The sequence below is a fragment of the Loxodonta africana genome, chromosome 14 (assembly GCF_030014295.1).
Source record: "Loxodonta africana isolate mLoxAfr1 chromosome 14, mLoxAfr1.hap2, whole genome shotgun sequence".
Classification (NCBI taxonomy): Eukaryota; Metazoa; Chordata; class Mammalia; order Proboscidea; family Elephantidae; genus Loxodonta; species Loxodonta africana.
The window spans coordinates 32,439,688-32,444,336 of NC_087355.1; the positions used below are offsets into that span (position 1 = coordinate 32,439,688).

The 4,649-nt window shown below is 39.6% G+C and overlaps 1 pseudogene; it reads right to left on the reverse strand.

Moving 5' to 3' along the window:
- Positions 1 to 588: 588 nt before the first annotated feature.
- On the reverse strand, positions 589 to 1,031 carry LOC104845743 (ubiquitin-conjugating enzyme E2 variant 2-like; annotated as a pseudogene).
- Between the last annotated feature and the right edge of the window lie 3,618 nt (positions 1,032 to 4,649).

The window sequence follows — 4,649 nt, forward strand, 5'->3', positions numbered from 1 at the left end:
GCACCTTTGTCCTCAAAGTGACATCTGTGCTTTTCAACACGCTAAAGAGGTGTTTTGCAGCAGATTTGCCCAATGTAATGCATAGTTTTATTTATTTATTTTTTCATTTTCATCAACTCCCCCTACTTTTTTTTTAATAAATAAGATATCAAAAACAACTCTGAACATATTTTTCATACTACTAGTAGTCAGAACCCACAGCGCTTCAAAAATTAACATAACTGCCAAAATATTCATTGTACTTGCTACTTAAAATAATTTAAACTGCAGCTTTTTCACTGAGCAAAATGGATACAGCATGGCCTTGATGGTTCCCTCCTGGAGACTGGTTTTCAGAAACATACATCCTTTCACAGCAACCTGACACTTCTCCAGCAAGCTTTCATTTTGTAAACTTGAATTCTATTTCCAGTACTTCAAGTTGATGTTTAAATGACAGTGCCTTGAGAAGAGAGAAGTGCTGCATTTTTCCTCCTGTGACCTGAAAACGTAACGGGTGTACAAATATTGAGTGTATTCTTACAAATGTCCAGGTCATGTTTAGCAGCTGGAATTCTTTGACTTAATGTGTAGGTATTTTGCATTGGCATACTTAATCAAGACAGTAACATCAGTAGAAGGTTTTTGATTCAAGACAAGTTTAGGATTCACTAATATTAATTGTTGTATGTTTGGCTTTCTGGTGGTTGTGGAAGCTTCATATTTTCTTTGGATAGCATTAGAGGTCCTAGCTTTTGAAGTGCAACTTTAATGCTATATGAATTTGCCATTTTGCTGACATTGATATGCTCCATGCATCCACCATTCCCCTGGAATTATTTATTCCATTCATATTAGTTTTCGTTATAAATCTATATGATGGAGGAGCTTCTGGGTATTTAGACCCACATACGACTTTCAGGCTATATATTCTGTTTTCATAATTTGTCCTTGGTGGCCCAATTATCATGTCTGTCTACCTTGTAAGTGTCATATCTTCATCATCTTCAAGGCTAACCATACATCACTTACTCCTTTTTGTCCTTCTTCAAGTTCTTCCAACAAGCAAAAATTACAAGAAACTGTAACTCCTGGACTCTCTGTGAAAGGACGGACTGTATGGTCTTCCATGTTCTCAGCAGCAGCTAGCATTGAACATCCTCCAGCTCAGTAAGGTTCATTAGTGGAGATTTAATTTTTTAAAAATAGGCTATGAGTTGTTGGAGCAATGACAAGAAACACATTTTAATACTCTCATTATGCAGATTTTGCAGGTTACATCTTTATGCAGATAGATAGAATAACTGTTCTTTTTAGTTTTTAATTGGTATTTCAAGTCAACCAGATCCATACACATCTTTTAATGAAGTCTTTCTTTAAAAGAAAATGACCATGTTTGAAGAAAAAATGCTGTCAATCCACTGGTATTCTAATTCAAACAGAATGTTATTGTTATTCTCATCAAGATGAAAAGGAACATCAGTGTGATCATTAAGATTGTGTGTCATCTTGGCTGGGCCATAATTCTCAGTGCTTTGACAGTTATAACGCAGTTTGGCAGTCGTATAATGATGCGATCACCTCCATGGTGGGATCTGCTGTGAATAGCCAATCAGTTGGAAGGGAGTTTCCTTGGGAGTCTAACCTGCATCTTATATAGCTGAACTTTCTGGCAAGGCTCTTGGGCTTTGGCTGGCTCTGGATCCCACAGCTTGTACCTGTTCGTCTGACCTCTGGTTGTCTGGACTTGAGCTAGCAGCTTACCTGCCATCTTGTTTGCCGATCTTGGGATCTGTGAGCCAGAGACCTGATGTTCGACTTGCCAGTCTTGGGATCATCAGCCCCTGTGGCTATGTGGATCAGGAAAAGCTTTCCATCTGACCCATGGAATTGGGACATTTCAGCCTCTACAACCACGTGAGCTATTTTCTGAATATACCAAAAACCAAAACGAAACCCATTGCCATCAAGTTGATTCCGACTCATAGCAACCCTATAGGACAGAGTAAAACTGCCCCATAGGGTTTCCAAGGAGCAGCTAATGGATTTGAACTGCCAACCTTTTGGTTAGCAGCCATACACTTAACCACTGCACCACCAGGTCTCCTCCGTATTATAAATCTCTCTCTGTATATATATTTAAACACTTCAGTGGTTTTACTTCTCTAGAGAACCCAGCCTAAGACAAGTAGCTTAGTTATTTGGATATAAAAGCAGTGAAAATATATTTTCAAAGTAGCTGTGCCATAAAATAACTAATTTTTGTCTGTTTCTTGAGATGAACAGTTCTTTTTTTTTGAATGACCAGGAGGCCTGGGAAGTCCACGTTCCTTGGAACTCTCTCTATTCCCAAGGAGAGGGGTATGCAGCTCCTTCTGGTAAATATGGTTCTTTTCTTCATTCTGGCTGAGGTTTCCATGATAAATTCAGATGCAGAATTTCTTTTCAGCAAGAATTTGCACATAAATCCTGGCAGTCTGTTTCTATAAGGTCACAGCTTTAAAAGCCCTATGGAGCATAGTTCTCCTTTGCACGCACGGGGTCACCATGAGTTGGAATCAACTCCATGGCAACCAACAATAACAGCAAAGAATTTCTACCTAATTATAATAATTGCTAAATAATTGCTTTTGCTAAATTTTCTTAGAAATTTTTGAGACACTTAATTAAAAATGAGTTCTTTGGTCAGTGCCAGAGCACAAAAACTAGTAAACTAGTGATTCTGAGCTATATTTGAGATGTTCCTTCAAATAAAGTTACAAGGTCAAATAAGTTAGGGAAATAATGCTGTACGCTTAAGACACTTTCTTAAGACATTCATAATGCAAATTCTAAAAAAATTCTGCAATTAATAACCCTGAACAACTGAGTTTAAACTAACATTTTCCAAGGATAATTGACTATAGAACTTTTGTTGTAAAATACTAAATAGCACCTTGTGAAAAACAGGCAGTGAAATCTTGATTGCCAAGTTGATATAAGGCATTTACTTGATAAATAAAACTACTCGTGTCTTGCAGTGCACAACTCTTCCATCTGATTTTTATCTCATTTACTGGCAGTAGCTTAACGGTATCTACTCTACCTCCACAACCACTTGCTAGCCAACAGCAGGAATCAGAGTTGCAACACCAAAGGCACAAGCCTTACCAAGTTTATCCACAGAATTTCTCAAGTATCAATGTTCTGTCGAAAGATGTACTATTTTATAACACTACTTTTATATGTGTTATAAAACAGTCTTTTCAGTTTCCTTTAACCTATTTTTTCTTCTCTTTTACTTAATGCAAAATTGTTCAGTGTTACTGAGTTCAAGGCTCTTTACTAGGGGTTGAGTAAGCCTGGACTGAAAGTATATTGTTCATATTTCCTAGAAGTTGATAATATGATTATTACCTGGTGGTAGGAACAGCACCTTCAGGATAAAATACTAAATTTTTAATATGGCATAAAAAGTTCAGTGTGTCTGTTTCTAAGCTTGCATGGAAGTGGTACACTGAAATCACCACTGATAATGCAGACTCAGCATAAAAAATCAAGATAAAACAAGGTAATCTGGGATGCTGCCTGCGTCTGCTGTTGTAAATTTGCTTCAGATCCTGTTGCTTCCAAAATTGGGCTCTTCCATAAATTTCATGAAGAATTGTAACAATAGGAGGCAAGGCCAAGATGGCAGAATAGTCAGACACTTCCAGTCATCCCTCTTACAACAAAGACCTGAAAAAACAAGTGAATCAATTATATAAGACAATCTAGGAGCCCTGAACATCAAAGGCAAAGTTGAGGAATCAGACTGAGTGGCAGAGGGAGGGAGAGACAGTTCAGAAGCAGGGAGGAGTTACCAGACCTGACTCAGTGGGAATCGGCACCCTGCAGGCCAGATTGGATGATGAGAGCGGTGAGGCAAGCAGTGGTGTTTGGGACACATTTTCCATGTTGGGAGAGACTGAGATGTGGAGAGTCTGCTCAACCGTCCAGAACCAGCAAGAAGCGGCCCTCAATCGGAAAAACATAAGTACATGCATCTAGCCTACGACACAGATCAAAATATACCCCATTAAGGAAGAACTTCTCTCCCTGCTTTCCCCCTGCTCTGCACCAGGTCCTGAGCTGGCTTCAATGATTGCTGATTGCTGCTTCCCCTGGGCCGGAAGTAGAGCCCTTCACGTGTCCTGAGGCATTCTCCCACATTTGATAGGGAACAAATTAACAAATGGGAAAAAATAATTTGTCAGCTCTTCTAAGCCAGGAACTCAGGGGAGGTATAGTTGCTTTTCCTAGGCATAGGTATAAGGGGTCCAAGGACTTTGAACGCCTTTCACCCCTGCCTAGACCTGTGCGGGCTCATATTAACACTTTAGACCCTTGTTAGCACAACAAAACAGGGTATATACCTGAGGGAAACCCTGGTGGCACAGTGGTTAAGTGCTATGGCTGGTAACCCAGAGGCTGGCAGTTCAAATCTGCCAGGGGCTCCTTGGAAACTGAATGGGGCAGTTCTACTCTGTCCTATAGGGTTGCTATGAGTCAGAATTGACTCGATGGCAGTGGGTTTGGTTTTTTTGGATATACCTGAAGCCTAACATCAGTATATCAGCTATATGGTGGAGTGGCAGTTTTGTGACATTTGACACTGCTCTGTCCATTAAGAAGGGTACTCACCTACCCAC